We start from the raw sequence: 23,891 nt of genomic DNA on the forward strand, positions 1-23,891 counted from the left end.
CTAATGCTTGAAATCCTGAGGGGAAGCCAGTTGACCAGAGCTGAGCGGGGTAGTGTTCCCTGCTTCTATTCAGGTGCTTCCATAGCAACTCAAGAGTTCTTTAGTTACTGCTGTCAACATCCCCCACACAGCACCTTTCACGTTCTGGTGAGCCACGTGTGCCCTTGCTGCTTCTCCCAGCTCTCAGCAGCAAACTTCCCTGCTCCTTATTTCTTGCTTGTGCTTTTTCCCTGCCCACTCCTTGCAGGCCTCAACAGGAGAGCTTCTTGCTGGTCAGGACTCCTCGGCCAAGGCAGGAGAGGCGGAGCGGCAGGACAGAATGGAGAGAGTGCTCAGTGCCCGGGAGTTCAGGTGTGCGCTAAAGTTTCTCACTTTGTCTGAGCAGGAGTGGGCATTGCTGGGCTTTAGGAGGCCCAGTGCCAAAGAACAGATTTGGCTTTCTCATCGTTTGACTTGCTCAGCACAGAGAGGGGAAGGCAGCCCGTGTTCAGGTCTGGCTGCTGACTGACCTACAGCAAAGCTGCCTCCTGGGACTCGCTTCTGGAACCTTGACAAAAAGCATTCTGAACTGAACCACGGTAGAAGCAAGGAAGGTTCAGGCTGGAGAATTAGTCAGAATAATTCAGGAGAATTATTGAACCACAAAGGCAATAATGCAGCAACCATCTCGCCAGAGAGCTTGTGCAGATCCCACCTCTGGAAATTTGATAGTCTCCACTGGATAGAGCCTTGAGCAGCCTGTCCAGATGCCATAGCTGACCCCAAGTGCTTGGAGCTGAAGACTGGGCTAGAAGCTTCCTGGGGGCCCTGCCAGCCTAAAGCATCTTGGGATCTTTTGATAATTGGATTGGAAATTCACACCCACCTCCTCCCCAAGCTATAGCTTGCGGGCTCTTTACTTGTTGTGCTATTGAAAGCAAGAGTAATTGTGGCAGTACTCATCTAGACTTACCAAGGATGTCTTAGCCAAAGAAGAACTTTTGCAAGTCCAGTATCCGCTGTATCAGAGAGGAGTGTAAGACCTAGCAGGCAGGAAGCTGTTAAGCTGAGAGAAGCTTAAGGAGAAGGAAAGGCTTTGTGGCTTCTGGAAGCTTGTTTGACTTTCTCCCTGGAGACTCTGTCACCTGCACAAGTGACAAAGAGAGATGCTGGTCTAGGGAGGGAATTGCAGCATTCTCTTGAGGTAGAACTAGAGGGCTTTTGCAAGTCGCTGAGAGTGGCCCATGTGGGATATCGTACGTAGCTGTCTGTTTGCAAGGAGACTGGGTTGCTCTTAACGGTTTGCTCATCTGTCCCCTTTTTGCAGATGGAAGGAGATGGCCACATTTGAGAGAAAGCGGCACTCCTCACCAGAGAGGGCATTTGAAGTGGTGGCAGAGCCAGCAGAGGAACCACAGCGTCAGAGAGATCAGATTAAGGAAGAGGTTCCTCTGGCATTGCCAAAGGTATGCTCACCTTATGCCTAGGCAGCACCAGTGGGAGAGGGAGTTGTCCTAGCAAGACTGCCCCTCATGCTGCTTCTGGCAGTAAGCAAAGACCGAAACTGCGCTGTTGCTGTTCCTCTACAAAGAAATGGTGCCCCCTGCTTCCAGGGTTGCCGCCCGCAGCAGCCAGCCCCCAGGGTTCTGGAGAGGCTGCTCCAGGAGTTGTCTCGCCAAGGGCACGTACTGTCCCAGGTGTGCAGAGACAAGGCGGTGCTGGCACAAGAGAACGCCGCCCTGGGAGCCCGACTGGCAGCCACTGAGCGGGACCTACGAGACCTTTCTGAGCAGCTGGTAGAGGCCAGGTAAAGGCAGGAGGAGACCCTGGGTGGGACATTATTGAAGACCTGTAATTACAAAGGAGCTAAGCGTATGTCAGGATTTATTGCCTCCAGCGTGCTCTCCAAATGTTTCTCAGACAGGCAGGTGAGGAGACATGAGAGAAAAGAAAAGGACCCGAATGTTATTTTTCTGACCGCTCAAGCTCTCAAAGCTCATTCGGGTGCTGGCTTGGGAACCTTCTCACATTCCCGTGACAAATGCAAAGCAGGCCAACTTGGCACTGAACTGAGTACCAGGGAAACGCTGCAGATGTTTGCTGAAACCAGAAATTAATCTCCCTCTGCTTTTGGCTTCTCCTTCGGTGCATCTGTACTTCAGTCTTTCCTTGCCAAGTAGTTTGATAGGGGATTTTCAGAATTGAAGGCTCTTACATCTGAATTTAATGAGCAGGATGCTGACACTCTCGCTGAAGCATCATGGTGAAAATCTTGAGACACTTCTGAGCTAACTCTTGTGAAGTGTGGGGCAGGACCTACAGGTGCTTACAAGCAGCAGCAGCAGCAAGAGCAGTAGAAGCAGCAACAGAAGAAGGGAAAGGTCTTGAAACTCCTGAAGAGTCTCCGAGGATTCTTGCTTGAGAACTGATTCTTGCTCACTTGCCCACCCACCTCTGTAACCTGTCAAGATCCCTTTGGCCGGTCCCTCTTCCATTTTAGCAAGTGCCAAATCATTTGGGCACTGCTGGCTTAGTTAGCCATAAACAAATGTAGCAAGTGTTCTGGCTTCGTGGCATTCCAGTAGTTTAAAAGACAAGATATCTGCTCCTCATCCCAGATAGTTCTTGTTGGGATAGAAACCTGGTTCTGGTTCCTTACTCATGCTGCTAGAGGCTGGAGGTTTCACTCTATTGTTCGGTGCATTCCTTTAGTCCCTTTTAGTCAGAGAGCATCTGGCAAACAAAGTATCTCTACATACACTACGAATGGCGTTAAACGTTGATGAGTCAGGCAGGAGAACACTGTCTTCTGTCTACCTGCAGAGTGACTTGGAAGTGCTGCTGAGCTCAGAGCTGTGAGCAGAGGCTGGGCTTTTGCTCATTGGCAGAGACTTTGTGGGCACAGGCACCCATGTGGGATATGTCAGCCGAGAGCAATTTGAGCTTTGGCTGCTGAGATCAAACTCCCCTGGGCTTTCTGTTCTGGGCCTGGTGATGAGGAAAGGCTGCCCAATCTCCTGGAGGGGCGTGCTTTGCTATTTGAAGTGGTCAAAATAGTCTTGCTGCAACTGAGCTTCCATGCAAGGCATTTTCCATACTCAGGTGTGGGGGTCTTGAGGCACATCTTCCTGGACAAAGTGCCCCTGCGTGCCAGGAACGATTTCTCTTCATCTTGCCGGCTCGTAGGTCAGAGAAGGAGAGCCTGCAGTGCAGCCTGCTGGAGGCTCAGCAGCACGTGTCGGAGCTGGAGATCGCCAGGAGCCGTCTGGAAGGCCAAGTTCGCTCAACCACGCAGGCCAAGGCGGTGATCCTCGGTGAGAGCCTCGTGCGCTTTGTTTCTGGTGATCGTCCTGCCTGGTGCAGTTGCTCTGAAGCCAGCTCTGTCCGCAGGGCTTGCGAGGAGTGAAGGAGCTGGGGGCAGCTCCCTCCTTGCCTGAAAGTGAAAGGGCTTAAGGTCAGCAGAGTCCTCTGCTCGTGTAGTGTCTGACTGTTGCCGTTTGTCATGTTTGCAGAGCATGTGAAGGGCCTTCGGCGTGAGCTGCAAGCTGTAAGATCTTTCAGCAAGCAGCAATGCCAAGCAATGGCTCAAGAGCTCCGCTGGGCAGAAGAGCAGTGCAGCAAGGCTCTCAGACTCTGGCAGTGTGCTCATGAAGAGGGAAAAAGGAAGCTCCTGCAAAAACTGGTAAGAAACAATACTGAGCTGAATTTTTCAGGCAAGCTTGGTGGGCTGGCTCAGCAGAAGAGCAGCCTGAGAATGTGGCATGGCCGCAAGCCTCTGCTGTAGGCCGCACATTCTGGGCCGGGCAGCAAGGGGCTTAGGGAGCTTGTATTTGAGAGACTGAGAAGCCCCAGAGGATGGTGCTGGGAGAAGAAATGCAGCCACGGTTTCAGGATGGGCATAAGCCAAGTAGCCCAGGAGGCTGGGTGTTTGCCACCCCAACGCATGGCAACGAAGGGGCGGGATCTTCCCCATATCCCCATACCATGCAGCAGACTGCTGACCTTGCTGCCAAGTGCAGTCGCAGCAACTAGGTTCCTTGTTTTCTGTGCTTCCTCGGTGGACAGAGGTCTTCCCTTTGTGCTTGGAGCATATGCAACAGGCCTCATGTTGCTGGCATTTCAGCTGGTGGCATGACTTGCGACTAGGGCCTCGGGGTGCTGGCCTCCTCCTCGGCCTGCAGCGAACCTGCAGCTTTTCCTTGATCAAAGGACACGGGGACTTTGAGCAGAGAGCCTCTGAGAACAGAAATCCTGAGGAGAGATGGGCCAGGGAATTGGCAGCCAACAGAGTAGGGAAGGAAGGTGGCATCTCCTTTCCTTCCAGCTGCTGACCCTCCTCCTAAGTTTCTTGTTGGGAGACACGAGTGCTGGAGGGCACAAAGTCACCACTGTGCACTCTTCAGGTGGGCGGCTGTGGGAGGGATGAAACTTCCGTTGCTTTCTTTGGGGAGCTTGGCTGGGACTTCACTGGAAGTGTCTTCTTCCTCTCGTCAGGAGAGCGAGCTAGCACAACAGCGTCTGGAGGCACAGGAGCTGCTGGAGCAACAGGAAAAGTCCCTGGCAGAGGTACAGAGGGAGCAGGAGAAAAGGCTGCTGAAGATGAAGCAGGAAGTTGCCATCATGCAACCTGAATAAGAGAAGCTACAAAGCAGAGCCAGTCAAGAGGCAAATGGGCACTGCTTCTCTGGACACCGTCTGGGTGGCATTGTCTCTTAGCTGGCCCTCTATAAACAGGAGAGGGAGAACAAAATGCTTTTGGAAAGCGTGAGCACATCAGTCTTGGCTGCCACACAGGTGGTGTGGCAAGTTTAAAGCCGTCTTCTCTTTGTTTCTGTGTAGCTCCAGCGCCAGAAAGTCCAGCTCTTCTGCAAGGTACGCCAGCTGCAGCAAAAGCTAAAGCAAAGCCAGCAGCAGGCAGAGTACCTGAGGCTGGAGCTGGAGGAGGAGCAAGCGAATGGGCAGGTGAGCCTGACTAGCCAGGTAGCAGAGGGAAGGGCAGTAACAGGGGCAAGAACTGGAGATCTCGGGAAAGGAGGGGCAAGGCCTAGTGCAGGCACTGGAAGCACAGAGCCTGGCAGGCTCCAGCGGTGAGCACTAGGAAGAAGAGTTAGGGTGGAAGGGTTAGGGCTGGCTAGAGGAGTAGAAGTACGTGGCTGAATGGAAGTGCTCTTGAGACTGGAAAAGGAGAAACTTGAGCGTGATGGCAGGTGCCAGTAAGATTTTTCTTGACAGAATATCAAGGCAGAGCTGCAGGATGCTCAAAGGAAGATGAAGGCAATGGAGAAGAGGCACAAAAAAGAAAAAGAAAAGATGCAAGAGATGCAGCTGCAGCACAGGCTGGCTGAAGAAAAGCAGGTGAGTGAAGAAGGGGCAGTGGGCATTGCAGTCATGCAACAAGGGTGCTCTCCTCTTCTCACCTTTCCCCCGCAAAGCAGCAGGTGGGTGAGGACAGTGCGTCTGGCTGCCATGCTCTGTGGTCTCCATCACAGCTGATCAGAAGGACACTTGCTGGGCCGCTGAACCTCAGCTGCTGGCCTGGCCAGCAGTACTAGTGTTTGGCCAGTGGCCAGCAATTCTCTGAATGTGTTTTGGCTGGCCTCTTAGTGCTCGCTTTGTCTTTTGAGGGCTTTCTTCGGGTGAACATGGTGACCCAGACAGATTCTGAACGAGTTGTCCCTGTCCATGGTGAATGCAGACCTCAGAACGGAGTGCAATTTAAAGTTGTTCTTTCCCTTTCACAGTCTCTAACACGGCTGGCTGTGACAAGCCGCAGTCTCTGGCCGCTTGGTGGGGTTTAACTTGAGGTGCAAGAGTTGACAGCTCAGCTTGCAGCCTAACACACATGCTGTTCCTAAGGGCTTGCCTCTGAAATGCGCTGCCTGGGGCATCTCTGCCAGCCACCTTTCTGACACAAGCAAACTTCTTGTCCCAGGTGGATGTGGGCCGTGCCATTGAAGCTGCCGCTGCAGCAGCATCTTCCAATGAAGCCTCCTCTCCGCAGCCTGAAAACCTGAGCACCAGCAGTTCGCCCAGTTCAAGCCAGGAGTCAGAGCAGCTGCGCCAGGAGAGAGAGGAGCAGTGCCTGGAGCTGCTAAGTACGTCCTGTGCATTTCTTGTGCGATCGAGCAGTGTGTTGTGTGTGTGCCTCAGCATGTGCTGGACCACGTGTTCCTCTTCACTTTGGTGTCAGACAGACATTTTGGACTCCCTACAGAAGCTGTTGGCGTGCTTGAAGGCAGCCCGGGAGCACTTGGGACATTTCTTTTGCCTTTGAGGGCAGCTGGGAGTGGGTGGCCTTTGCCTGAGCTTCCCTGTGCAGTAAAGGCAAAAGCGGGGAGTGTTTCCCGAGCAGCAGAAGGCTGCACCACAGCAAATGGCCCAAGGAATGTGTGTGTGCTAGTCTGGGCAAATTGATCAGAATAGTTGGCTTCCTCTATGGCCCTGAAAGTCCTGACTTGTCACCAGTCATTGGAGACAAAGCACTTCAGAGGAATTGATGGGCTGTGGGGCTGCTTTCATACTGCTGCTGGTTTTGTGACTGTAAGTACTTCTACAATTCCTTTTACAGTTCATTTTGATAGGAATTCTACATTTTGGTTAGCCCGACCTCCTTGAAAAGAACATCAGGCCAGAGCAGAAAAAAACAGAGGAAGAGCATATTTCAGTACGGCCCAAGAGATAAAAAAATATATTCTTAGAACAATCCCTAGGAATCGGAGAGGAAGAGGTCTTTGCAAAGTGCACCAAAAGAAGAAAAACAGGATACATTTTTTTACATATCAAAAGGTCCTCCTTTGATATCATAGTTGTATGCTTAGGAAATGCATCAGAGAGACACATCTATGTGGCACGGTCAGATAAAACTGCCCTGCAGGCAATTCTCAGGAGCAAGCCTGCAGCCCCTCTGCTGCGTGCTCCTCCGGCCCAGGGCACTTTGTCATGGCTAAAGCCCAGGCGGCAAATACTCTTGGAATACTAAGCACCAGCCTCAATGCCAGCACAGATCATAGTCTAGGAAAGCACACTCAGGCCTTGGTGACTCTGCAGTAAAAGCAACTGAAGAGTTGCTTCTTGGAACTGGTAATAGCTGCCGGTGCAGTGCTGTCAGAGAATAAGTGGTCAGGTACAGAACAGAGCCCAGTTTACCCAGCGTCTGCCATCAACCGTTGGGACAAAAGGTGGATCGATCTCTTCCTCCGTGTGTCTGAACTCAAAGACGATCATGTTCTGTCTTGAGTGGGGTCAACAACTCGTAACAGGACTCACTCTGGCTCGGGCTTCTTCACAGTGGTTGTCAGTGTCCATTTGTGGGCTTTGTCAACCTTTTTGTCATACCTGCCCTGCCAATGATGGCCGGTGTGACTGCAGAGGCTGGAGCCTTCCTTAGCTGTGCGATTTCAGCTGCCAGCCCATTGCTGCAGCTTTGCCTGGACTGGTGAAAAGATCAGCATCTCATTTGGGCAGCTGTCTGTGTCACGGCAGCGCCTGAGGAGCGGCACCGTCCTTGTTACCTGTCTTAGCTGTGCCCATTTGGGATGCTGGGGCACGTGGGCGGTGTTCAAGGGGCCGAGTCCAGTGCCAGCGACTGCTGCACCTGAGGCTGAAGACGAGCTGTGTAGTTCTTCACTACAGGGGGAATGGGCAAAATTGTCTTCAGAACTTAGCCTGCTCATAAATGAAGAGGGTCCTCATTCTTACAGCCGTTGCCCTTGGATGTAACAGGAGCTGCTGTTCTCTAAAAAGGTCAAGGCATTTTTTAGGCAAACTGCTGAGAGCTAGAGAAGGCCCCCTCCTCTCCTGGAAAGCACTCTGCAATATTCTTTCTGCTCTGCTAAAAGTAGCTGGCCATAAAAATCCATCCCACATCCCAGGGTGCATTTAATCTTTGGAAGGATGACATTGTTGAATCTCACAAGAGAGTGTCTATTCCCAAGAAAAGGAAGGGTCATGATGGTTCAGCTCTCCTTCCCGTTTGTAGATGACAACCACTTACCTTGCTGCCTGTTCTTTTCACATCTCTGTTTGCTCTGATTTGCTGATCTCTGTTTGCTCTGCTGGTGTCTCCGAGAGCTTAGTTTCCTCTCAAGGTAACCCTTCAAAGGAGTGTGGAGAAGCTGACTCGGTGCAGGCCACGTGTGCTACAGAGCTGCCTGTCTGGCAGCTGGGGCTGTTGTTGTGGTCCTCGTTGCCATGGTCGTTAGCCAGCTGGCCGTGAATTGCTTGGAGCCGCAGCGAGTGGAGCTGAGTTTCAGATCGCCTGGAAGTCAGTATCTCTGTTTTAAAGTTTGCTTCTTGCATTTTGTTTCTTTCAGGGCATGTTGTGAGCATGGGAAATTTAGAAAAGAAATACACCGGATGGGAACTTATTGGCAGTGGGTGAGTGCGGCCACGTTTACTTCTACAGAACCGTGGGCCAGGTATTTTGCTGGTGTAATATCAAGTGGGAAGTCAGGCAAGCTGCAAGCATCTTCAGACCGTGGCTTTAGATTGTCCCTGTCTCAGTACCGATCACTGGGCATCATCAAAGCTAACTGGATGCTGACATTGTCTTGCCTGCCTCAAGGAGCACGACCTGGAAGCCCTCCTGCCCCTCAAGTGTGTGGCAGCAGTTGGCTTATTTTCCTAGGAGACATGGTTTTGTATGAATCAAGGTATTAGGGCCGCACTAATGGAGGAAGAAAAAACGGAGAGAGCGGCTTGCCACCTGATAGCTGTCAGATAACAGCTCTCAGTAGCATTTCTATCCACTATTTTGTGGAAAGCAATATTCAGTGGTCAGGAAAATAAGACAGGCTGCACGGTGTTGCCTGAGTTTTGTAGATGGAATCAAAAGAGAGTGGTGAGAAGGCCCAGCAGGACTGTGTATTTCAATGCCAGGAAATGCACGACACATGCACAGACACAAAAAGAAAAGGCAAGGAAAAGCCCTGCCTCCATAATCTAGTGTCTACATTTGGGATTTGTTGCAGTCCTTTTCCTTCCTGTTGGATCCAGCCTATCTCTTGGGCACGCTGCACGGCAGAGGGCTGCTGGGCTGCTGTGCTATTGGCTGAAGAGTAGATGAAGCCTGTTGTTTGAGAGGCGCCGCAGGCAGCAGAGAGCTCCTGCCTGGGCTGCCTTTTGCTCCTCAGCACTGAACAGCTTCTCTGTTCTTGCTGCTGTTCTCTTTCTAGGGGTTTTGGAACAGTTTACAAGGCCTTCGATGCTGCCACAGGACGAGCGGTAAGTGCCAACAGCCCGGGAAGATTTTGCAGTTCTTGAGCGCTTTCCCTTGTGATGTTATCTGTGGCCAGAACTTTGGGCTGCCTGCCTTTGCTGCAAAGGCCGTCCCACAGAAATGTCCCGCATTTTGGCTGTCCCAAAATGCATTGGGACAGATGTTGTCCTTCCTACCTACCTGAGGGAATGCAAGCACGGCAGTGGTGTCTTTCAGAGAAGGACACAGCTCCTCGGATTTGCAGGATAAATATGCACAGATTAGCTCCTGGCAAGAGCCAACATTCTGGTCCAATTCCTCTTAAGCCCAGGTTCAGACACAGATAGCATATCCCATTGTTTTCCATCAGGTGGTTCTGGTTTCAAACATAATGCAAGACCTAAAGAAAGAGACATCTTGTCTGGAGGGCAGTTTTGTGTTTCAGCCCTACAGATTCTGGTGTACACACACACACACACACACACACACACACGCAAGCACACGAAAGCACACACACAGAGATCAATGAGAAGAAGTTTATGTAGAGACTTAAATAATACAGCCTTGTGTTGGTCCTGTGTCGGGGACATCCCATTACAGAGATGCTATTTGTACTGAACAGTACAAGTGGTGGTGTCTGGGAGAGTCACAGCGCTCTTTGGGGCTAAAAGTTCAGAATCCTCAATTCTCCTTTCTGGCTCTTAGCAAACATAACTCCATCTTCCTGGTAATTCCTTTATCCACCTGCAGTGCTGCGCTCAGGAACGGCACTTGCAGGGAGGTCTACAAGGTGTCCAAAAGCCCTAAACCCTGCTTATAACCTGGGGTGTTATGCATGGTGTACCACAGAAAGGATTCTTCATTTTCACACCCACTAAATGGTGAAAAGTCTAAAGCATGTTCGAGAAGGTTCTTCAGAGATGCAAAATCCAAACCAAAGAAGTTAGGATGGGCTGGGATTGTAACTTGGAGTCCCCTTGGAGTTCTTCTTTTGACAGCATTTTCTCTGTAATGTATGTGTGTATTTACTTTGGCATACAATCAAGAATAGCAGCAGCTTCTGAATCGCTGGTCAAAGCCCCTAGAAATGTGAATGTATTTTCATCCGTTTCAATTTCTTTTCACAACAGAGCAAAGAGCAAAGGTGAGCAAAATTGCTTTTGGCTAGCAAAGCGTGTGTAAATGCTAATAGTGGTGATAAACAAAGGCCATTTGAGAAGCGTGTGTGTGCAGAAGAGTGTTGTTGGTGCTGTGTGGTTGATGGTTGGAGTCCCTTTGAACCGAGGTGACAAGGCGTCCTGGCCCACGAGCGGGCAGAGAAAGAGGCTCTCATGTCTGTTCCTAACGGCTTTCAACGTGGTTGTAGGTGGCCGTGAAGCAAATTGATCTCCAGCACCAGGGCTGCGAGCAGGCGTTGAGAGAACTCCTGGTCATAAGGGAAAAGAAGAACCCCAATATTGTTACCTACCTAGAAAGGCAAGTAGTTCTGGTCTTTTTCTGGGAATGTTCGTTTCCATACCTGCAAGGCAGAGGTTTAAAAGCTCTTCAGTCACTGGCAGAAAATTGATCTTTCTGTTAACATCCATCCACTCCTGTACGAGTCATGGGAGGAGACGACATTTTGTCCGCATTCATGGTTCCTGGCAGAGACTGCTGGAAGATGCTTCTCGGAAGCCTGGCTCTCTTACTGAGCCAGCAGCAGCCTGTACGTTCACTGGCTGCATGTTCTTTTGCTGTTTTGGAGCATGATTTTTTTCCAAGTGTCAGAGGAGGAGTGCTGAGGAAGCATCACAGAAATGATTCCCCTTGTGGTGTTCCCAGTATTTTCCATTGCCTTGCATGCCAAAAGACGAGGCTAGGAGACACATCCTTTGCCAGGTTTGAAATTGTTTTTCCCGTTTGTGACTGTCCTTTAGGCAAGGTTTTCCAAAGGGTGTCCGCAGTGCTGCACACCCACGTGCCCTGGGTAAAAGCTGTGAAAACTGTGTCTCCTTGTTGCTGAGGTTAATGGTGGATGGAATTTGTGTATGAAGATGATGAAGCAGCTGCTGGGATGTGTCCGCTTGCAGATTGATCTTTGCCATCACAGAACTGCCTTCTTCCCCTGCTTGCCCCCTAAGCCGTCTCCTTCTGTGCCAATGTGCCTTCCTCGTTTAGACGGCACAGACTGCAAGCACTGGACAGTCGAGGTGGAGTGTGTCCTCATTTTATTCCATCTTCACTTAGCAGTGACCTGGAAACAAAACTCGACTGTAGGCTTTTCTTCCGTACAGCAATTTAACTGTGCGCATTCCGCCCCGCCCTGTTGTTTTCATCTTCCAGCTACCTTGCCAATGGGGCTGTCTGGCTGGTGCTGGAGTACATGGATGGAGGATCTTTAGCTAACGTCCTCATCAAGAAAAGGATGCTTGTAGGACACATCGCAACTGTCTGTCGGGAGGTAAGGGATCCTGCTTGTGCTTTGGATGGCCTGCACAGGCTCGTCCTTTGACAGCACTGCTAAGTGCGTGATTGCATGTTCAGAGCTTTCTCTTTGTGCTGCTCTTACGCTTCAGAGAAGAGCGAGCATCTGCACTGCATTGCCTGCCAGTGTCCCTGCCCTTACTCTAGTCTGTTCTTTATTTTTATCTACCATTGTTGAATTCTCTGTCTCTTTCTCATTTTCATTTTCTGCCTGTAAGTGCAAAGAAGACAATGCAGAAAGGTGCTGGATATCCCAGTTGAAAACCAACAGCATTGCCAAAGACAGACTCACCTGTCACAGGTCTCAGCTTCAAAGGATGGCACGGCACCCACCATGGTGCTTGCTGCTGAAAACTGACAAATGAGCCGCTTTCACCCTTGTCCTCCAGTCTCTTGCCCGACAGTGATCCCCTTGGCACCCGAGGCAGGGCCTTTTTCCTCTTTTGGAAAACCACTCTTTGTCCTCCGGATGGGGAGAGCGGATCCGCTGCAGCAGCAGTCGTTCCAACTGGCTTTGTAGGGGACAGTGTCCTGCAGCGACTAATGTTTTCCCCTCAGCAATGAATATGCCCTCCCTTGGAGAGATCCTGCTCTCCTAGGGTTGCAGCAGCATGCTCTTCCTCTTGCCACCACTCACTGTTCCTGTGAGATCTGTCAATCTTCAGGAGCAATTTCCTTTAAAGCATGTGATGAAATCAGACCAGGCTAACTTTTGTCCTCCTGTTTCTTTTTTCTCCCTCAGTGCCTGCAAGGCCTGGCTTTCCTCCATGCCAACCAGGTGATCCACAGGGACATCAAAAGCAGCAACATCCTTCTGGGCCGGGATGGCTCCGTCAGATTGGGTGGGTGTTCCTGGTCAGGCCCTGCGCTCCGGGAAGGCAGTGCGGGGCTGCTTTTGAGTGGCTGCCAAGCGCCCAGCAGTGGTGCTGGTGACAGTGCACTCCTGCAAGCTCAGGCCACAGCTGCAAGGTGCTGAGAGGTCTAGAGAGGAAAGAAGGTGTCAAGAGTGGCTTTGGTTTGTGTGCGCTCCTTCCAGAAGGAGGGAGTTACAGTGGAAACCTTCAGGTGAATGAGGAAGAGCCACGTTGTGAATCCTGGGGGTGGGATTTAAGTGCTCAATTGACAATGTGCTTGGCTGCAGCCCTGAGGAAAGGGAGCACAGCTGCTTTTGCAGCTCGATTCAGCACTGCATTCTGAGACTTAGAGTGAGGAGCTCTTTTCCTTGGTTTCCTACCTGAAGCAGTGTTTGTTTTTCTCCTCAGCTGATTTTGGCCTCTGTGCTGTGCTCATCCGTGAGCAAAGCAAACGGAGGTCGATGGTCGGGACCACCTGCTGGATGGCACCCGAGGTGGTGAGAGGAGAGCCATATGGCCCCAAAGTGGACACCTGGTCCCTTGGCATTGTGGGAATAGAAATGGCCAAAGGAAGGGCTCCTTATAGTTGGAAAACCAGGGAAAAGGTAAGGTGGAAATATGCTCAAACACTGGTGTCCTTCTGGTCCATCATCATTAGACAAAATCCCATTCCCACAGCTTGAACTCCTTCCAGCAAGGCCCACTTGTAAACATGTCCCTGGGGCCCACATAAACTTCCAAGGCAAGACCTGCTGAAGGTTGGAATAGCTGGGGCTGCACTAAGGCCTTTTTTCTTCTGGGAGGGAAGGCTCATCTCTAAGCGTCTGCTAGGCAAGAAATTGCCACTGCAGACTGCAGCTTAAAATATTGGGTCTAGCTGAGCACTTAAGGATATGGAAAGTTCACGCGGAGTCTCATGTTTCCTTTAACTTCAGGCTAAATATCTGATAGGCAAGCGAGGGGCACCAGATCTGCACAAGCTCAGGCTACCCTCTGGCTTGTGTGAATTTCTGGGCTGCTGCCTGCAGATGGATGTGGACAGGCGAGGCTCTGCCGAGGAACTTCTGCAGGTACAACGCAAAGTGGCTGCAGGCCAAATAGCTGTTCCCTGTCAGGCTTTGCTCCTTGGCCAGACTCCAGGGCATCAGTTGGGCAGCCCCACAGTAATCTCCTGTCTGGGTGCATTTCAAATGAAATCCAAATAAGTTCCAAGACTCTGTTGAGCTTAGAAGGGACAAGTGAAGGGCATTTAGTCCAAACCCTCTGCCACTGGCAAGGACATCTTCAAGTAGATCAGGTTGCTCAGAGTCCCATCCAACAGGTCCTTGAATGTTGCCAAGTGTGGGGCACCTCCCAGCTCTCTGGGTAACCTGTGCCAGCATTTCAGCACTCTCCTGCTCAAGAGCTTCTTCCATAGAGCCAATGGGAATTGACTCACTTTTAGCTTGAGAGCATTCCCCCTTGTCCTCTTGCAGTTGACTCTGCTCAGAGATGCAGGCTAAACAAAGCCAATTCTCACAGCCATTCCTCAGAGGAGAGCTTCTACCTTTTGGTCATTTTCGAGGCCCTCGTTTGCTCTCGGCTTGTGTATTCAGGTTTACGTGGTAGCAGAGGAACTGAAGTATTGTAGTGCTGGGACTGAAGGCCTGCAGTGGGGCTTGAAGAGCACAGCAGAAGCAGTCCCTGCCAAGCGGTTCTAGATTACTCTGTGGGAAGGAGGGGACGGTGGGGGGCTGACTGTGAGCATCTGAGGGCACCTAGCTTGTCCCTCGTGCCCCACTCTTAGAGGACTCTGCCAGCCAAAGAGGGACAGCTGAGCAGGATTTGTGCCAGTGCCATGTGCTGCCTGGCCCACTCAAGTAGATAAGAATTGCTGCAGATTTGCTGCCAGGTTTTGTGGCAGACAGGGAGCTGGCGAGTGGGCCACTTCCTTGGCTGCTCCTGCTGTGGAGGAAGATGCCAAGACAGGAGGTGGGGCACGCTAAGGCAGACACTGCTCTTCCTGCAAGCCAGAGCTGAGTCCATCTGCGCTCTGCCGCTTGTGTCTGTGTTTCTGGGCCCTAGAGGACTCCAGCTTGACCCTGTTAGAGGCTCAGTTTGGAAAATCATGGTTCCTTTTTCCTTTATCTCTTTTAAATTGGTTTCTTTTCTTTCTTTTCCCCTTTGGGCAGCATCCATTTCTCAAATTAGTGGAGCCTCTCTCCAGCCTCTTCTGACAGCCTGATTGCTGTCATCTCTGCAGAAAAGTAATGCAGGAAGGAGAGGAGATGACCAGGAGCACTTCAGCATTACTTTCTCCAATGCCAGCTCGCAGCCAGGCTCAGAATAAAAATCCTAGAAACCCCCAAGCCTGTTGTAAGATTCCCTTCCTTGTCACCCACGCAATACTGCTCTACGTTCACTCCTGAATTGGCCATTCTTTCTTAAAGGTGAAAAGTCCCTCCTGTGGGTGTTCTGGTGTGCTTGGGAATTGGGAAGGGTCTCCTTCCTTCACTATAAACTCCAACCTACACTGCCTTTGGAATACCGCCCACTGGCCAGGTTTTGCCCAGCCATGGAGCGACCTCTGCATGAGGAAGAAAGCGCAATTGCATGTCCAGCCAAAAGCCAATGAAGAGCAGGGCATCCTGTGGAGATACAGGCACACAGCTGTGCACGCAGAGGCTTTTGCCTCCTGCCAAGTGGAGCAGTCATGTCTCCTCTGTGACTGCTCCCCGCTTCCCAGGTGGCCATGGCTAACGGATGCGAGGCTCTGCAAGTGGAACCCAAGAAGATGGGCACTTCTGCTGGCACTACAGGAGAGGGGAGAGGAAACTGCCTGGGAGGTGCCTGGCCAATGAGGGAAGGCACCTGCCGGACCTGCTCTTTGTCAGCAGAGAACGACTGGTGGGTGATGCCACCCTTGGGGACCATCTGGGGCTCAGCAATCATGAAACGTCTCTGTGCTTGACTGGGTTTGTAGCTCATTCTGTGCCTTCTCTTGTCTTGTCTTCTCTTGGCGGCTGCTCCCCAGGGCTGTGTAGCAGCATGGCAGAGCTAAAGCGCAGGAGAGCCTCATTTTTCTGCCCTCTGAAGTGGCTGCTCACCACAGCTTTTTCAGTTTGGAAGCTCAGTCTGGAGAATACGTTCCTCCCTGTCTTTGGTCTCAGCCGCCAGGACCTGTCCCAGGTGGCATTGAGGGCTGCCCGGTGCCTCAGGCTGGTGTGACCCTACTGCAAACAATAGGGGGGGCAGTGGCAGGTGGTTGTTTCCAAAGTCACTTCCTTCAGGGACAGTGTGCTGTGTGTATCCTTTGTCCAGCCCAGCCCCAGACTTAGTGATCAGATGCAGGCACTGCTGCTGCTGCTGCTGCTGCTGCTGCTGCTGCTGCTGCAGAAGTCAGCGAGGATTTGGTGGGCAGCTTCCAATCCCAGCAGAACCGGTCACTGATGAAGCCGGGGGCTGAGGGTGTCCTGCAGATCTCTGATGCAGATTCAAACACCTTAAAGTACATTTTGAAAGTGACCTAGAAACGTAAGGATGGTCTGACAGAGCTAGTTTGTTTCTGTGTTCAGTTCAGATGATTCTACATCTTGTGCTTTGGTACAAATCAAGAGTACAGCCAGTTGATTGGAAGCACCACAAAAGGCATGACCTAAGAGAGCAGACAACTGAAAGAATTTGTAAAGGAGAAAAGCAGCGAATGATTTGGTTATCTTCGTCTGTAGGAAGGGTAACTTTTTCTCAGAATTGCTTTTGACTTTTGGTAAATCCCCGCTCTACAGAGATGGGGAACTGAGAGGCTTTTTTTAAAAGATTTTCCTCCATTATCAGTCTCATTGAAGAGTGAAACCTAAGAGATGTAAAACTCTGTCAGTCTATTAGAAGCCGACTTATTTCATGGTTACAATACCTTGTAAATGTTTATCATCCCGTTAGCTTTGCCACACAATGGTGCTAATACTTCTAACTGCAATCACCTCTTCTTTTACCCAACGTGGTCTTGCCACAATACATCTTTCACAGTTCTAATTCTCCAAAATATCCGGTCTTTTTGCAAGACCGTCATTTGAAATTTGTTTCTAGTTCAATCTCTCTCTCAACAATGTCTTCTCTATTCCATGGCCTTTCTAAGTCAGCACACTTTCTCTCAGAGTTTGCATACAGATGTATGAGACTGTGTGAGCTTTCAGTCAGGCTTTGAGAATCCTTTACAAATCCATTTCTCACGTCGCCCTCTCTTTCTTGGAACTGTAAAAACTTCTTTGGTAGTCTTATTCATCATTCGCTGCACACAGTGAAGAGCACAAACCCTATTTCTAATATTGCTACTATAACAGTCAATACATATTACATTCTTTTGCAAAGGTCCTTTAGCCAAGGTGTAAAGTCCCATCCTTCAAACTGATGGTCTAACCAGGATCCATAGTCTGTTTTGATTTGATTTGCCTAATCTTTCCATTTTGAAGCTGGTTGTGGATGGATTCTGAATGGTCCAACCAATTCATACGACACAACCCTCCAAATTCTTCACAGCCACGTCCGTGTGCCAGTAAGAGAAAATTGATGGCGGCTCTGTTCTGTAAGGTTGCATGTCTAACAGCGCTAACATCTGTCATCGTATCACTAATTCCAATGGAAGTAGCATTGATTTCTTTGCTCAACCAACACCCCAACCGATCCAGTTGTTTCAATGCTGCAGCTGAGGCAAGTCGAGGTAAAAACAAACCCGATGTAACTTGTTTTGCAGGGCTCCAGGGTTAACAATTGCTATTCCAGTTTTCTTCATAATGATGGGCAGACCTTTTTCCTCTACGTTTTTTATTGATGGCCCTTTGAACACCAGGTGCTATCACAGAGAGCTGTCCGATGCTACATGGGCCACCTTTAATTTTTAAGGAAATGCCCTGCCAGGCTCTATCTCCACAAATGAGCCGATATCTTTTTGCCAATTGCCGTGGGAATTCTACAAGATCAATAGTCTTACCCTTACGGGGCACAGGAGTGGTGTAATTTCACCAAAATCTTGAGTTTCTGTGCACAGGATGACGGGGAGTAACATTTCATTGCGGATCTCCCTGGTACTGAAAGTCAGCACAAAACTCTCTTCAATTCAAAGAACCAAGAATTTCCAGTTCTTGAGGTTCAAAGAAGATCAGGGGCTTAATGATACCAATGGGCTACAGGATTTGTCTTGTTGGCAACATCATGCCAATAATTGCCACGGTTACGTATTGGCCACTCTTTGGCTGCTACTGGCACACCAACCAAACAGGTTGCAAAGGCTTAGTCTGGGCTCAAATTAGTCAAACTTATGGTGACTGAGCCTGCTGACTTGGCTAAGGCAACCAAACACTTGTTTTTGGTGGATCTACAAGCATATCTGCACTGCAAAAGCAGGCAAGCAAAACTAACAAGTACAAATATATTGTTGAATCTAACTCCAGAGTTTTCTTCAGCTACTCTTGCCAAAAGGCTTTTCCATGTAATTCCATGTCCACGCAAATCTTCTGGTACCTTTGGCTTTTGGTTTTTTCCAAAGTTGTTCAAGGGCTGTTGACTTGTTTACACTCAATTCTGCAAATTTGGATCCCTTGGGATGCTTTTTAGCACGATAGGCTCCACGCCTTTGCCAAAGGAGCTTTACAATACTAGCAATTTTTAGAGTTTTAACATTGACATAAAACTCGAGATTTGCAGTTTTTGCAGGTTGGGCAGGGCAGGTCAGGCATGAACCGTAGTCTCTATGTGCGGCTCACATCTGCATGCTCGGTTGCCTGCTCGTGGAATTGTCAGGGTGCTCTTGTGCGTGATACGGCTTCGTGTTCTTTACTGGAATCCACTTAGGTCCTGCACCTGTGGAAACTCTTTGTGGAAACTAAGCAAACTCATTACCCCATGATATTAAATGTAATGGACCTTCAATTTGTCCTGTCTCAGAGTTTCTAATTAAAACGGGAGGATTTTCTTTCAGTTTTACCTGTGTGTTATTTGAAAAATGCCTAAAATTGGTGGACCGTGTTCTGCAAAGGAGCTATTTAAAAATTTGAGAACATATAAAGCTTTACTCCATCTCATCTGAAGCATTGCTTGGCCTAGATCCTCCTTTTGTTGGTCTAAATTGCATTTTAGTGTTTGATGTGCCCTTTCAAGAATTGTAGGAGAGTAGGGACTTCCAAAAGTGTGACAAACACCCCAGTCCATTCCAAATGTGGCCGATTTTTGAGCTGTGTATGCAGGGCCATTATCTGTATATCTTGAGGCACACCTAATGAAGCAAAAGCTTGTAGAAAATGTAGACAAGCATGATTGGCTGTTTCTCCTGTGCAGACAGAGGCAAAACCTGCACCTGCAAAAGGGAATATTTTTAAATTTCCCAAAAGATGGGTGTTTGGTGATATCTGTCTGCCATAGATGCAGGCTTTGCAAGCCTGTTAGGTTGACAGCTCCTGTAGAAACAGGAGGTTGCACAAGTTGACAGTCGGGGCAGGCACCAGTAATGGCTTTTGCTTGACCTTTAGGGACATGAAACATTTGCACAAGTGCTTGTGCATTTGGAGGGAAAAAGGCATGACTCAGTTTTGCTTGTTCAAAAATGTTTGGCAAAGTGTTTGAAAGAGCCATCGTCAGTTTGTCTGCTCTTGCATTTCCTTCTGCCAGGAGTCCAGGAAGTGAGGAATGAGCCCTGATATGAGAGACAAAGTATGGGTTAGTTCTCTCTTGCAAAATTGTATCAAGACATGGAAGGCAATGATACACTATGATTATGATTAACAAAGGATCTTTTTCAGAAGAGTCTCATTGAAAAATGAGACCATAAAGTTTTTTCTCCGAACGCTGCAAGAAAAGAGGGCCCTTCTGGAGAACAACCGTGTGCTTGTCTTCTTTTAAAAGCTTCAGTGACGTTTTCAAGGGCTTTTTGAGCTTCAGGTGTAAAAGTTCTAGGAGATCTGATGTCCTAGTGTACTCTCAATAGGTTAATAAGTGGGGAAAGTTCATCGTTAGTGATTCCTAGAACAGGCCGGATCCAATTAAAACTTATTTCTAGTTCAATCTCTCTCCCCACAGTATCTTCTCTATTCCACTGCCTTTCTAAATCAACATACCTTTTCTGAAAATTTACATACAAATGTACAAAACCATGTAAAGTTTCAATCAAACTTTCAAAATCCTTAACAAATCCATTTCTCACATTTGGCTGTGGAGGCCAATGGGCCTGCCACGGCTCTGCCTGCAGCCGTGTCCTGGAGAGATGTCCCTAGAATGGGATGTCCCTTGAATGGGCTGTGATCAGCTTATCTCAACCCTCCTGGAAAGATGCTCCTTAGGTTGGCAAATCTTCTCGTATCGTGGTGAGCTATCGCCCCAAAGGCTTAAGTGATCCCTCCATGCCCTAGTACCCATATTAATCCATTGTAACCCATTGGTCTTTCCCCCTTGGTACCACCCTTGCTTTCCCCCATAAAAATCCCAGCTGTCCCCCACTTCTCCAGGGAGCTGTCATCCCTGGCCCCCTTCACAGAGCTGCTGGATAATAAAGGAATCTCTGGAATTGCCATACGATGCTTCTGTCTCAAACTGAAATCCTTGAGGTGATCTCACTGAGAGCTGATCACTTGTGGCCACAGGCCACACAGCTTGGCGAGGTTTATTGGGCGGCTAGGAGACCTGCCAGAAGACCCCCTCAGAAGGCAGTCCCTTGCAGGACCTTCTCTCTCAAAAGGTTGGTGGCTTCCTGGCTCGGAGCATCAGACCTCTATAGACCCCCTTAGCAGCCTACATTTGACCTTCTTAACAAGGCCCTTTGCATCCCAGATTCGTCAAGAGCTGCGAGCCCTGCGCTCCTGCAACTGCAAAAGAGACGACCTGTTCCTCTGCACTGACGCTCAGGTGGAAAGAGGAGCGGGCTGCCCGAGCACTCTCTGCACGTCAAAGTTCAGATCCCATTTCCCACGTGTCAGTCAGTGGCTGGGCTGAAGCGCCAGCTCATGGCAGGACTCCAGCCCTCAGCATCTTCAGCCACAAAGGGCAAGTGCTGCCTGACCAGAAACCTGCAGCTCTGCACTGCACCAAAGCTTTGCACTGTACCAACCAAAGCTGCCACTTACAGGTTGAGGATGCTCAGGCCCCGGACTGGCAATCCATGGACGTTTGTTGTCCTTTGCCACCCCTTTGGGCTCTGGAGGAGGAGAGCGAGCCAGAGGAGGTTCTGCTGCTGGTGTGGTGCTCTGCAGACAGACAGCAGTGGGAGGGACAGGGAGGAACCTGTCATTTAGAACCTTATTTCTCATGAGCCCTATCCCTCTCTGTCCTAAGGAGAAGGCATGAATTTGGATACAAGAAAGGCTGCTCAGTCACTAATACTCCATTCAAATGGGCTGATGAGATTAATGTTTGGACAAGCTGGGGACAACCCATTCGTAGGTCTGTCGAGTTAAATTCACCCTAATTCTCTGCAAACAGCAGCCCAGAGATGCCGGCAAGAGCAAGGACAGTGCGTGAGTGTGCATGCAGACACCTGTAGGCTGACTGCTGGGTGGACAAAAAGTTTTGCACAGCAGTACATCTTCACTCTCCTAAGCTGGAAGAATATTTGCATGGATCTTTTTCTAAGCCACTGCCTGGAGGGCTTATTGGCCATCTCCTCCTGTTCCACCCAGCAAGGAGGGTGCAGCAGGTGGAAATGTTTTGCATCGCTCAGCGCCTCCTCCTGCTGCTCTCAGTTCAAAAGCTCTGAGTGGCTGTGTGCAAGGAGATGCCATACTTGGTGTTTTTGCAGATCTTAACAGGATCAAGGAATGAACAGAGGAAATAAATTGCTGGTATTTTTTCTCTTTGTGTGTGTATGAAGGCCGTTTAGGAGCTTAAAGATGCTTACTTTTTAACATTTGCTGCCTTTAGCACAGAAATGTCAAAGACATACAACATGCTGTGCCACCTTGCGGGTTTCAGTCAGGCCAAACATCCAGCAATATTCTGAAAGACTTTTCTTTTCTATTGCTCTGTAGAAAAGTAATAGTGCTGGCTGTGTCCTTACTAAGTGCCCTGGAAGTGTTGCATTGCTGAGCACGTGCACAGCTCTGCACAATGACTCGTGTTCCTGGTAGCCATACATCACATTGTCTCCTCTTCAGAAGACACAAATTATGAAAAAGAAAAGGTTGTTACCAACTTTTTTTCTCCAAGAGGAGGTGTTGGACACCAAGGTTTCAGAAACAACTGCATTTTCCTCTCCTAAGGAAATCTTACAAACTTAGAATGCTGGAGGAGTTTCAGACATATGAGTGCCTGGTCTCTCTTTCCCTCTAAAGTTGCCTCAAAGAGCCCTGGTTACCTGCCAGTGCTTTTGCACAGGAGTCATTAATTCCCTAAACACAAGGGCAGTGGACTTCAACTGTAAAGTCTGTCTTTGGAATGGGATTGCTTTTACCTGCAGGCTCCGTGGAGAAGGGCTTTGTGGGAGCAGGAGCGACTGCAGCCTGTGTCCTGGAAATAGAGCCAGTGAAAAGAATGTTACAAATGAGACTCTGTATCATTGCCTTTCATGTCTTGATACAATTTTGCAAGAGAGAACTAACCCATACTTTGTCTCTCATATCAGGGCTCATTCCTCACTTCCCGGACTCCTGGCAGAAGGAAATGCAAGAGCAGACAAACTGACGATGGCTCTTTCAAACACTTTGCCAAACATTTTTGAACAAGCAAAACTGAGTCATGCCTTTTTCCCTCCAAATGCACAAGCACTTGTGCAAATGTTTCATGTCCCTAAAGGTCAAGCAAAAGCCATTACTAGTGCCTGCCCCGACTGTCAACTTGTGCAACCTCCTGTTTCTACAGGAGCTGTCAACCTAACAGGCTTGCAAAGCCTGCATCTATGGCAGACAGATATCACCAAACACCCATCTTTTGGGAAATTTAAAAATATTCCCTTTTGCAGGTGCAGGTTTTGCCTCTGTCTGCACAGGAGAAACAGCCAATCATGCTTGTCTACATTTTCTACAAGCTTTTGCTTCATTAGGTGTGCCTCAAGATATACAGATAATGGCCCTGCATACACAGCTCAAAAATCGGCCACATTTGGAATGGACTGGGGTGTTTGTCACACTTTTGGAAGTCCCTACTCTCCTACAATTCTTGAAAGGGCACATCAAACACTAAAATGCAATTTAGACCAACAAAAGGAGGATCTAGGCCAAGCAATGCTTCAGATGAGATGGAGTAAAGCTTTATATGTTCTCAAATTTTTAAATAGCTCCTTTGCAGAACACGGTCCACCAATTTTAGGCATTTTTCAAATAACACACAGGTAAAACTGAAAGAAAATCCTCCCGTTTTAATTAGAAACTCTGAGACAGGACAAATTGAAGGTCCATTACATTTAATATCATGGGGTAATGAGTTTGCTTAGTTTCCACAAAGAGTTTCCACAGGTGCAGGACCTAAGTGGATTCCAGTAAAGAACACGAAGCCGTATCACGCACAAGAGCACCCTGACAATTCCACGAGCAGGCAACCGAGCATGCAGATGTGAGCCGCACATAGAGACTACGGTTCATGCCTGACCTGCCCTGCCCAACCTGCAAAAACTGCAAATCTCGAGTTTTATGTCAATGTTAAAACTCTAAAAATTGCTAGTATTGTAAAGCTCCTTTGGCAAAGGCGTGGAGCCTATCGTGCTAAAAAGCATCCCAAGGGATCCAAATTTGCAGAATTGAGTGTAAACAAGTCAACAGCCCTTGAACAACTTTGGAAAAAACCAAAAGCCAAAGGTACCAGAAGATTTGCGTGGACATGGAATTACATGGAAAAGCCTTTTGGCAAGAGTAGCTGAAGAAAACTCTGGAGTTAGATTCAACAATATATTTGTACTTGTTAGTTTTGCTTGCCTGCTTTTGCAGTGCAGATATGCTTGTAGATCCACCAAAAACAAGTGTTTGGTTGCCTTAGCCAAGTCAGCAGGCTCAGTCACCATAAGTTTGACTAATTTGAGCCCAGACTAAGCCTTTGCAACCTGTTTGGTTGGTGTGCCAGTAGCAGCCAAAGAGTGGCCAATACGTAACCGTGGCAATTATTGGCATGATGTTGCCAACAAGACAAATCCTGTAGCCCATTGGTATCATTAAGCCCCTGATCTTCTTTGAACCTCAAGAACTGGAAATTCTTGGTTCTTTGAATTGAAGAGAGTTTTGTGCTGACTTTCAGTACCAGGGAGATCCGCAATGAAATGTTACTCCCCGTCATCCTGTGCACAGAAACTCAAGATTTTGGTGAAATTACACCACTCCTGTGCCCCGTAAGGGTAAGACTATTGATCTTGTAGAATTCCCACGGCAATTGGCAAAAAGATATCGGCTCATTTGTGGAGATAGAGCCTGGCAGGGCATTTCCTTAAAAATTAAAGGTGGCCCATGTAGCATCGG

Source organism: Sturnus vulgaris, chromosome Z (genome assembly GCF_052056855.1).
Source record: "Sturnus vulgaris isolate bStuVul1 chromosome Z, bStuVul1.hap1, whole genome shotgun sequence".
Lineage (NCBI taxonomy): Eukaryota > Metazoa > Chordata > Aves > Passeriformes > Sturnidae > Sturnus > Sturnus vulgaris.